This window comes from Pogonomyrmex barbatus, unplaced genomic scaffold (genome assembly GCF_055798465.1).
Source record: "Pogonomyrmex barbatus isolate J1 unplaced genomic scaffold, ASM5579846v1 scaffold22, whole genome shotgun sequence".
NCBI lineage: Eukaryota > Metazoa > Arthropoda > Insecta > Hymenoptera > Formicidae > Pogonomyrmex > Pogonomyrmex barbatus.
Window position 1 is genome coordinate 2,463,632 of NW_028297119.1, and position 12,963 is coordinate 2,476,594.

Below are 12,963 nucleotides of genomic sequence, written 5' to 3' on the forward strand. Positions count from 1 at the left end.
GAGTTGTCAGAATCAGATGAAGAAGGGAGAGGGGAGAGAGAGGGAGAGAGAGAGAGAGAGAGACTGTGGAGTGGCCTGGAATACCCGACCCGGTCGATGGATCCGCGAGAGTGAGTGAGAAAAATCGATGAAGACGGCGAAGCCTCAAGAATACAGAATCTCAGTAGTCGACGAACAGGTCGGTCGAGCAAGGATTATCGGCCAGAAGGAAGAGGAAGTTTCGTCGATCTTAATTGGGTAATTACGATAATTTGCGCGCTCACGTGCGCGCTCACGCAGGCGCCAAGATCGACTGACGATTAAATATTCGTGACGCCCGTAACTTTTGAAAACTAGGGCCGGTTGAGTTATCCCGCTAAAGTTCGCGCAATTATTTCTTCGATACGCGATCGCTCTTCCGGCAACTTTCGCAATCTTTTCCGTTGTTACCTTCGTTAAAAATTAATCGATGGTTCGATATATTTGACTTAACAGCCCAGTCGATCGCGAACTCATTCTTACTCGTTCGCTTCCTTTTATTATAATACGAGATCGTGACATATCCCGACACGAGACTAAACGCGCGGTTAAGAGGCCAAACGTCGAGGTGGAGCGGCGGGACGTTGCGGTAATATAGGAACTTCGCGAGTAAGAACTTCTTACTCGTTCGTTTCCCATCCAAACTCGGCGTTGTTAGGAATTCCCGAACGACCGCGCCGTACCTTCCTAGGGAGCAGGAGACGTTTCTCTCTCCGAAACACGTACCGGTATATGTACACACACACACACACACACACACACACACACACACACACACACACACACACACACACACACACACACACACACACACACACCACCCTCTACATTTCCCCTCATCATCGGAAGAATAGACGGGACGCATTCACGTAGCGGCAACTACCAGCTCCGTACAGTATGCACGTTCTCTTATCCCCTACCCCGCCTGAGTTACTCGCAGTTTGATACTTCCTTTTTCTTCGAGTTTCGCGCTTATTGCTGGAACGAGCGAGCGCGACGGCGACGGGCGACGGCGTCGGCGACGGCGTCGGCGACGGCGGTTCAAGCCTCGGGCAATTTCTAAACTCCGGATCTGGGATGTTTCTTTAGATACGCGCGCGCGCGCGCGCGCAAAACGAAGGGTTTATCTTATCTTACCTCTCTTCATACATCCTTGTAGAAATACATATATACGCGCGTGCGCGTGCGCGCGTACACACACACACACACACACACACACGCGCGCGCGCGCGCGCGCGCGCGTGTATATATGTATTTCTCATCTTAACTCTTTCTCTCTATCTATGTTTTTTCTTCGCGTTCCGACGCAGTTCCGTCTTTCTTCCTTTCTGCTTCTTGTTCTTTAGACTCTCGCTCGCTTTGAGCCTTCTCTCTTTTCCTCTTTCGTCCTCTCGAATATTTCAAAGATCCCTCTGCCTGGCCGTTGCGGCGAGTAAACACTCGCTATAAAATGCTATTCGCGGCTACGCGGTCGTTTACGCGGTGGATCCGCGTTGAAAAGAGAAGCGCCGTTGATGACGGCCGTGAGATTATTTCCACGGTGAGATTCGTCGAAATGAGCTGCTTCGTGTGGGTGTAAGTAAAACCACGCGCGGAATTGCGCATTTATATGACACGATAAGGCCGCGTTTGCGACTGCGACACGTGAGCAGTTTGTATTGTTTGCTTCTTGCCCGGTAACGATTCTTAGAAGCATTGATTAAGATCAAACAGCTGCTTTCATGCATTTTTACCACGGTGTCAGCCACGATGAAATTTATAGCTTCGATAACTGGAAGCGATAGTAAATTATTCCAAGATGGATTTTGATTTGTAGCATCATTTGCTAATTTACTATCGATACGTTTAAAAATATAGTCATACAATATGATGATACAAAAATAATTTAATCGTAATTAATATATTTTATTATATTATCATAATAATAAATACTATTTTTTTTTTATTGATTTATTCTTATTGTATTCAATATATGCCTTTACATATGCATTCTATGTTGAGATTCATTTGAAATATATATTTATATTTTACTTTATACAGATTAACAATATTAAACGCAAAAATTTTGTTTTACACCTCTGTAAGCTGACTATAATTTTGATACTTTATACGACTCATTCATCCTATAACTGAACGATTTTGTCGCGAATAAAACTGTCACTTCTCGTGCAATGTTGCGATTTATATTTTAATTTAATGTCCACATGAACTGATCTGAATCGCCGTAAATTCTTCATGTCTTTATTAACTCCTATTCACCGATATAAAAAGCTTCTTTGTCTTTACATTGATTGTTCTTCTCTTGGAAAAATGGATAATGCAAAAAATAAAAAAATTAAAAACGTTAAATTTAATATAATATCGAATGTAGAATTTAATCTTAAACATAATATTTAAAATAATATTTTAGAATTAGAAACATATGGGGATGTTATAATAAAAATATCACAAGATACTGTACGCAATATTCAAATGCCTAATGAAATTGTAATTGAACATTGAAAATTAAATTTTCCGTTATACTGTATAATATAATTATGGTGACATAATAATATTACATTAAACAGCAAACGGAACGTCATTAATTATCCTTTTTTGATATCATATATGCTTCTCATTGCGATAGATACTTATGTAATTGTATTCCCGCGTATAACAAGTTGCGCATACCACAGATTTTATGACATTTATTAACAAATGTACAATATAATCACATAATATCCTATGATCAGACGATATAGAGAAATAAACGTCGTATATAACGTAGATATATATATATATATATATATATATATATATATATATATATATTTAAAGTATACATAATTTGCATATCATGTATACATTGTACACATTATAAACGTAAATAATATTAATTAGTCCCTTAAAACTCTATCCCACAATTAGTTCAAACGAATAATGTACGCTTGGTCAGAATTATCTGATAATAAACGGTACCATAATGCTTGTTAAAACGATAGATTTAACGGGGACCAAATCCGGGAACCAGATGTAAATGATACCTTATCGACCTAATTACGATAATATATAATAATATATATTATATATATATATTTCAAAATTTATTCTGAATGAAAATGAGTCCGAAGTATTCGACTACTTGAGTCTCCTCCAGGGAATACTATCAGAAGTCTATAATTCGTTGTCCTTATCTGGCTGATGATAATGAATGAACTTTTAGCATTATTTCTCGACGAGAATCGAACAAGGTCCATTCATTCCCCTGGGGGAAAGGAGAGGATGCTGCGGCGATAACTGCAGGCGAAATGATTTATTAGCCGCTGCCCGTTTCGTATCGGATATCTCACATAGCCTATCTATATATACAGCATGAAGTGCAGTACCGGTGTTCTCTATGATCAGTATTACTCTAGAAATCGTACGCCCTATCGGGCAGAATTTTATTAACATTTCGCAATTATTTACGCTGTGAAATTTTACGATAAATTCTTACGATAAATCTCTCCGTCTGTCTTGTTTCTATTAACATTATTACATTGTTATAAAAAATGGTGATTTAACAAGTTGTACGTTCCCTACCGTACCGTAAATAGGATTATGAATTAATTATATTGTAGATACAATAATCGATTGTTGTGTCAACGTATATCATATTTATTTATAATTTAGAAATTGCCCGCCGCCGCATTAAAATGAAAAATTTAATATTCTTTACGCTCTCTCCATATCCGCGATTCAATCGCGGTTCTGGTAATTTACTTTTTATAACGGCGCATAATCAACCGTATAAAATAATTTTATATTGACGCATTATCGGTTGCACAATTTATGCGCAATCTTAACAAGCGCCTGCGGTAATCGTTTCGATTCCATGTGCGTACATTCCATTTATCATACGCATCTGCGACGAGGATTTGCAACGAAATCCATTCTACGGATGTCATTAAGGACGTGTTTTCATGAGTGTATATAATTTTTTAACACTTTGAAAAAAAGAATGGCTAATGCCGTGTATATTATTAACTGAATTATATTATGTCATATTTTTTTTAAATAAATGAGAAATAGAAATTTAATCTATGTGTGTATAAATGAACATTTTGAAACCAAAATTTTTATACGATTATATTTTATATTTTGTACGATTACATTGAGTGGAATCGGCAATTTCAAATTTTTTGCTCTACTCTATAATATTTTCGAGAAAGGTTAAGGGAGAAAGGTAGCAATGGAGATGAAAGTATTGTAGAACGGTATAACAGCTTCATTACGACAGATGCGCTAACAAAATTTTTAAAGCAATTTTTAAATACATTTTGAAACATAGGCCTTTGTGGATGGCATTTGTATGTAAGGTGTATGTATGTGTGTGCGCGTATGTGTGTGCTAGTCTGGATTAACATCTATTGCCGCGTACGCTATTTAACTTCGGTGCTGCATATTTCCCACAGGGCTCAGCGCAGAACATTCCGCAGCGTGAGAAAATCGATAATGCCATACATAACGTATAAATCTGTCCGGTTGATACATAATCACGACCTGCCATAAAAGTATAATGTCGCGTGTTGTCACAGCGCGCATACGCTGCCGCATATTTTTGCCGTTATCCGACCGTCGACGCGCTTAACGAAACCGGATGGCACCGCAGCCGCTGGATTTAGCGAACTCCATCATTTCTTTGTATAAAACTAATTATACGAGAAAAAAATGGAAACGCGGCATTTTAAAGAGACAATCGCAATTGAATAAAGCAAAATATTATAAGTGATGGGATTTTTTAATATGTGATTTAACAAATATACTTTTAACTCTTCATATATCTATATATATGTATAAATTATATCGAAAAAGGAATAAAATTCTCTCATTTTAATAAGACAATTATAGTCAAATAAAGCAAAGTATTACAAACAAAATTAATTCTTGATTGAAAGATCAAAAGGTCACTTACATAGAAATTAAAAATTAATAATGGAAGATCTTTCTTTAAATTATCGGCAATATAAAAAGAATTTCTCCGAGAGATATTTTTAAGTATTTTTAATTCTTATAATGAGACTTTAATAAACAGTGACTTAATAAGAACCCTCGAAGCAAACGCTCGATGAATTTAATAAAGCTGCGTCAACGATGAAATAATACGGCTATTCTAGTAACCGCCGATATTAGAGACTGAAATTTTGCAACGTAGATGAGATGCGATCGATGTTTTTCAGCGCATTAAACCGTCTTTTTTAGCCTCACGAGTGTAGTAATGAAGACGAGATGCAAAGTTAAAGTGGAATGCCCCACCACGCTGAAGACTACTCGATGACAAGTGATCCTCGAAGAAGTGAGTGAGAGGAAAACATTGTTAATTTCCTTTGCAGATTCAAGTGTCTCTCGTGCTCGCCTCATCTCTCCTTTTTCGTCCCCTAACCTGCCATGCAGCTACTCGTTTCAGAATGCCGATTAAATTAACGTCTCTCCGTCAGGAGGAAACGATTGCTAGTGTCGAGACAAATCGAATTCGAGTGCCATGTAATACGTTGTAAAGTGACGCAACTGACATATTTCGGATTTTCCAAACACTATTACGGCGACACGGATCTTGAAAATAAAGTTCACGTATAAAAGATGATAAAACTAAAAAAAAAAAATGTAGTTTTGCTCCTTTACTGTACTTATACTCGAATCTTATAAAATGATAAGGAAATTCATTTATTGCTCATATTGAATAGCCAGGCGAAGCTATATATATTACTGCAGTTTATCAAATACCAATTAAAAATTTTAACTTTCATATTTGCATTACCCACCACTCGAAACTTCACTTTGTAACTACTTTTATTAGCTTTTAATACTTGGAATTACTGACTTAGTCCAATTACGGTAATAAAGAGAAGTTCAAAAGCGATTCAATGATCCAAACTATTGCTCCGATAATAAATTGAAACTTTCTTTAAATAAAGCAAAAAATTTAATATCGTTGTGTAGATGCGTCGCTTTTTTAAACAGTTTATTCATTCAACTGCGCAATGAGTGCGGTTTGCGTAGTTAATAAATATTTGACTTTTTATACAAACTTACACACAAGGACTGGAGTACAAAAAAGGGGCATTTGCATTTCTAAAGAGATTTTTTTTTCCTTCGACAACTTCTGCTATCCAGTAATTATTCAGCTGACTTCAATAATTTTTCATTTGCCATAATTTATCGGCTAATCTTATAATTATTGACGTGAATCAGCCGGACATCAGTCCACCGTGCCAGAAAGGTAACGCGCGTGCAATGTGCCACTCGCATGGCTGCACTTGCGAACGAACGCAACAGCTCAGCCACTGGACCAGGGTGTTAGAGCATTAGGGGATTCCCTCGATGTGCCTGATGATCATTTTATATTAGCCGAGGGGAATCTGCATGACAATGGCCGGCTCTATTGTGTGATAAGCGCTTCACACTGCGCAACCCCATCCATATGTTAATATCCTCCCGTGCTTACAGCGACGGCTAACTCGTGAAAGTGAATTATGCGTACGCGAAAGTGCGTGATGGTACTTCCCCGTGTCTGTTGTCCCCGCCTCCACCCCCTCCCCCCCCAGTCGAGAACTAGCCTGCCGTCTGGACCTTTCTTTCACACAATTCCAAATTCTACGTGCGCCTTTACGCCAGTCGAGGCATTCCCGGAATTACAAATTACAAGAGACCTCGGGGAGACAATGCATTTTCCTTCTTGCCTCGACAACGGTTCGCGATTAACTTCGAACGAGTTTACTAAAGCGTTTAACTTCCTACTGCTGTTGCACGCCGATTAGAATAAATAATCTTCTTCCTAACGAAAATATAATTTCTTCCTTCTTTTCTTTTCTTTCCTTTTTTTTTTTTTTTGTTAGTAGCTATATCGTTCTTATGTTTTCCGTCCGGATCCACAAAGACGCGAGTCTTACGGTAAAGATTTTCCGCACCTCACATCTTCTTATACGTCACAGCCAGATTCCTATTTCCCAGGAGCTCCCGTAGCTCTCGCGTCTGTCTCGCGGTTACGGAACCAGGAACTCGCTGTTTGCCGTGCGATTCCTGATAACGCGGCGATCATCCAGGTGAATCACGGCGAGACGTGAGACGAAATGCCGTCCCTCTCTTGCGTGCGCGCGCGCAATTCTCGAAATGAACGTTTGTCCTTTGACTGCTCGATTGCGGTAATACGACCACCGTCGCAAACGTCGATTGTTCGCACGGTCGAACGCCCGACGTAGTGCGATACTGCGGAATACTCTCGCATGCCTTTGGAATCGCGACACTGAAACGGGACGAGGGTTATCGCCGGCTGTCAAAGGGGTAGCGGCAAGTGTGCCGGGGTGTTAGGGGTGTCGGGGCAAACCCAGTGCGGCGGGCCCTTTATGACGGTGTCTGGTTACCTCGAGGAGAGCGACAAGAGAAAAAGGCCCGGCGACGAAATTAAGAGTGCACGCGGCGAGCGAATCTCCGCTGAGGCGTGACGTAATCGTTTGATCGACCTTCGATATTCGCGCGATATCACGCCGCGCGAAACGCACGGCGACGGCCTGATTGCTTCAATTAAACGCGTAAACGCGAAACTCGAATGAGCGTCCGCTTTTGCTCTTTGATGTTGAATTACTTCCGCATTTTAGTAACAAGGATTCGGGATGGTAGTTTAAAAGCTGCTGCTGAAACAGCCGCGAGAGGCCACCTGTCAAAGTGTTGTAAAAATATACAGAGGATATCGAGTAATTCTTTTTAATTATGGAGTTTATCTCTTAAAAGGAGTCTGATTGAAGTTCATTAATCGTGTTTCTTTCAATTTGCAATTTTGCACTTAAAATCTATCTTACATTGGTTACATCGCAAATTTATCGATAAATCACAAAAAATAGAGTTATTAATTTTTATAATAATGCAATCGCGATTATTAGTTTAATAATTCGCTTTACTTAATGGCGCTTTATTTACATCATACTCTCTTTATTGTGATATTTGATTACAAGCGATTTATATCTTATATCGTTCACATTTTGCGGCTCGTAAGCAATATTATTTCCATTTATAATGCTTTAAGAAGGAACGCATGCAATGGATCTGACATGGCGTGTGACATGATCGTTTGCAAGAATCATTTGCAAACATTATGCATCTGCATCTGTGCGGTAGAATACGGACGGACTACACAGGTGACAAGCAAGATTTGTGGTAAGGTATATTATACGGGTCCGCAGAGCAATGACGTTGTGACATAATATCTGCGTTTCGCTGAGAATAATGCTTTTGCGTAATGTACGACTCGGCGTGAAAATTGCGCCAATAAATATATTTACCGTAGGTAATATTTATGCAGGATTTTTCGAATTGCATTAAAATTTTACAGACATAAGCGTTAGTTTTTGTGCTGCAATAGATAATATTGTTCCCCCGCTGAATAATTGTGATTAAATGTGAAATCGATTGTTGTGATATCGATTAATACGATTATTATTTATACCACGCGCGTACCGTAATAATACGTCCAATATGTGTTCGTAGGTATATAGGGATGTACACAATTATATAGACGAGTATCTCTATTGAACCGTTTATATTGTAACGTACGTTACAAAAGATGCGGGTAATTCTCTCGTCGACTTCAAGTAGAGCTTGATATGTGTATACAGATATTGATATAGCGGAACATTAGATGATTGACATAAAAAGAGAGGGAAAACTTATATAATTCTCGAGAAAGACATCTAATTGGCCTAAGAGGACTTTCTATAAAGCAGAGATGAAACGAAATCGCTTATAAAAGCAAGAAGTCACATGTCATCGAGTGAAATAAACTCACTTTAATTGCCAATCTAGTAATCGAAATAAACATCGTTTCAATTATGCGCATCCTCATATTTATTTAACTTATTAGCTGATGACAAATTAATATCGTTGTTTATGTTAGAATGTAATTCATCCATGTTATTTTCGCATTCTGTTCGGTTGTACTATTGCATGAATTTAACACAAAGTTGTAAATGTTAGAAACGCTATGAGGAACTACGTTGTAAATATTCCCGATATGGCCAACATAATATAACAAAATGTAATATACGTAAAGTGAAAAGTATATGTATGTAGAAACTACATCGTGCTGCACACGTAAGTGCATGCGATTCTATTACACAGCGGTGTTACTTACGCTAGTAAATTTTACTTTGGACCATAAGTAAACTTTCAACTCGGATAAATTTCGCAAACGGCAAATTTCCACCGGTTTTTTACCGCTTTTCCACCATGCACTATGCATGATTACTCATGAAGACCATTTAATGTCAATATGCATACCGCAATGCAAATATATTTGGCATAGCGGCGAATTGTTGTTAACAATTAAACTTGTTTTGGTAGTTTGTAAAGTTAATATTAATACTAATATTATATGCTTATTTGTGTTATTTTCATAATATGTATATACAATTTCTTTTAATTAAATTTAAAATGTAAAGCATATTTATTACATATTGTAGTCGAAAAAGCATACACAATCGAGTACGCAATTAAAGAATTTATTTTTCATAGTTTTCATCGTCAGAAAGAACAATGACGTTAGAAGTTACAAAAATGTATGTTATTCTCCAAGTTCTTTTGTTCTCGTATTGGAAGATACCTCCGAAGAGAAACGACAATAGCGGGGAACGTTAAAAGTGTACACGAAAATGTGCTATTTTATCAACAAATCTTGATATATCTCGATTGGATCTTGTATCTCAACTGAGAGGGCCGAGGGGCAAAAACATTGCAAAAGGAAATCTTGACAAGAATTAAAAGAAAGAAACTCATGAAGAATCGAGAAATTGAATGGCTTTCGTTCCAAAGCCATCTTCGCAAACTTCTTCTTTCATCTTTGGCTTCACCCCCGAACGTCTTTCTCTTTTACACTTTTGACGAACTGGTCGTAAAACGTTTTCCCATAAAACGTCTTTCCTGTTGCTGGTGGCACGTCGCCGGGAATCGTTACAAGGAACGTTGCGCGAGAAACGGGGTCAAGTAGGTGACAAAGAGCCAACGACCATTCATCTGTACTCTTACGATCATCATTCTGATCGATGACCAAAATCGTACGCGCCGCTACTCTATATATGCCACTTGACTTTTCTCCTTTTGAAAGCAATCTTATGTCACATATAATCTTTTTATCTATCTAAATATATTATGTATTATATATATATATATGTTATATCATTGCATGCCGATTAAACAAAAATTTGTATTTCTCTCTAATATTAAAGCTATAATTATACGTTCTTCTTGTATTACAATATATAAAAACAATATAAGTTGAAAATATATCAGAAAAACATATAGATATGATTTAAATAAAAAAATGAAATTTTCAGAAATAATAAAGTAATTATAAATATGTAAGATATATGTACAATATTTATGTTTAGAAAATTAGAATTTCAAAATCAATAAAATATTCTTGATAATTAAATCTATATACATTAATGTAGAAGATAGGTGGTTATTTGATATATATGTGACAAGACGATGACATGACAAACAATACTTTAAAAGAAGAAATAGACTTAAAATGAGATAACATATAATATGATAAATCCATAACATTCATAAAATCCATTATATAAATTGAAAAAAAAGGTAACATATATGCTTGTTTTATCAATGACAGATCCTTACACATTTCGTTTTTTGTATTTTTACCTATCACATAACTGTCATTTATAACTAAATAACGTGAAATTACTAATTGTAAGATCGCATTAAAGACGCAATTATTACGATATAATCTGCAATGCGACTGAAAATGGCTGATAGGAGTCAAGAAAAGAGATGTTTTTATCAAAGCGTAATGCAAGGATTATAGAGGAAAAAAGAAATTGCAAAAAAAGCAAGAAGATACTCCATGATGTATCACGGTGAATAATAAAAACTCGCGTTTGCACGAAGCACACGTGTCGTTTTCATGATCACGAGTACATGTACTCTGGCGATTTTTGCGAGCCGTGCGTTCTGACCAAAGTGCATCTCAGCCATACATAATTGATACATGCATTTGGTTGGAAACGTCTTGCCTGACTAAGAAATTAATCTTATTCCTGAAATTCGACTTTTTTATCCAAGTGATGATTGAGTGATTTAGAATATTTCAACTATATAAAAAAAAATTATATAAAAAATTGCATTAAAAAAATAATTAATATTTCTTTTCAATTATTTAACACAATTAACTGTAAATTATTATATTAAAATCGATTAATTAATAATCGTTTTACTTATCACTACAATAATTGTCGTCTTATCGATAAGTTTTACTCGTGTGTTTAAATCTCTAATCTCGAATCATATTACATATGTGTTAGATCAATACGTAACAAACTCGGATATTTTGAATAAATTGCCTGGAAGCTCGTGAGAAGACTGAGAAAAATGTCCATTGCCTGAAGAATATTCATTCTCAGCAGATTTCTGAACTCTTTCTATGCACAGCGACAGTTCTTGCAGCGCACACACACAAGGAATCCGGAATACCAGCTTTCGCATTTGAAAAGGAACTGACAGAACGGCAATAGTAGGTAAGTAAATCCGGAAGAATGAAAACGAAGCGGAGGAAAAGGATAAGGAGTCATATCGCGGAGATGCGCAGCGCTGTGCATAATAAAATTCCACGATAATGGAAATTATCTGATCGCTTTCGCATATTTTTATTTTCGCATATAGATAATGAATAATTTTACGGAAGTGCCGTAAATATTTTATAAATCTTTCTCCTTCGAATAATACACAGATCCCACTTTACGCTACTCTTTTATTAGGCATAACTACATCTCATGTGCGATTTTAAAAAATAAAATTTATCTCTCACCTCTCACAGCAGGTGCCATCCATTTTCTTTTTTAATTTCAAAGGAAATCCGAAGAGGAACGTAATTTGATCTACTGGCAAGTTATCAAGTTACGCAATATATCAAGATGTGCGCGACGCTGAACGGCGAAAATCCGATCGATCACATCGCGTATAAGATTCTACGCAGTGCGCAAAACGTTTGGCCAGACACACTTTCGAAGTGTCATCGCGAACAACAATGTTGTCATGCGACAGGAGACAACGAGGGGCGCGGAATGCAAAAAACTTAGATTACAAAAATGCATCAACCTAGGCGGTGACAAATAGTCGAACTTTTCTCAACCTACAAATTACACGTATTTTCATGAGAGCGCGCGGACGGATGTGCTCGTCTTCGAACACACGGCACTTAGGGAACGACATCGTCCTTACAGAGGGATTTTCGTCAGGACGAATCGCGCGCGAAATGCCTGCGCCATCGTTCGCAATGTGCGATGGGATTTCCGAAAGTTTTCCGACAGAAGCCACAACCGAATTCATTCGCGCCGACAAAATTCGCGCTTTTAACCAATAAAGTTACATACAGAGCTTACCAAGAATTTTCGATTTTGCCTTCGATTCTAATTTTGATAATTTTCTGATAGATTTTCGGCAAAATTCTTTTATAAAAAATACCATGAGAAGGCTAATCTTTTTGTAAAATTTAATATTAAGATTTTAATATTCTGAAATTTCAAATTAGAAGATGAGGATCACTTGGAAATCGATTATTACTACAATATTTTCTCCAAAAACAAATAATTTTCAAATTATGCATACTCAATTATTAATGCTCAAATATTAATGAGTTATAATAGTTTCGCTTAAAATTTTTGCTGTAAAAAGTTGAACTAAATTAAAAAGAGATCTGTTATTAGAATTAAATAGTATCTGTAGTACTTATTGTATAGTAAAAATGGAAACATTATTTATTATGTTCTGAAGACAAGATTTACCGACTTTTGCCCGATTCTGACTGTCGGCATGCAACATTGGGCCAATGTCGCTGAATCAGTGTCGGCTTAATTCAATGTCGAGCCGATCTTATCATTTGAATATTATGTCGATGTCGACTCGTTACAGCCAGTATATTGG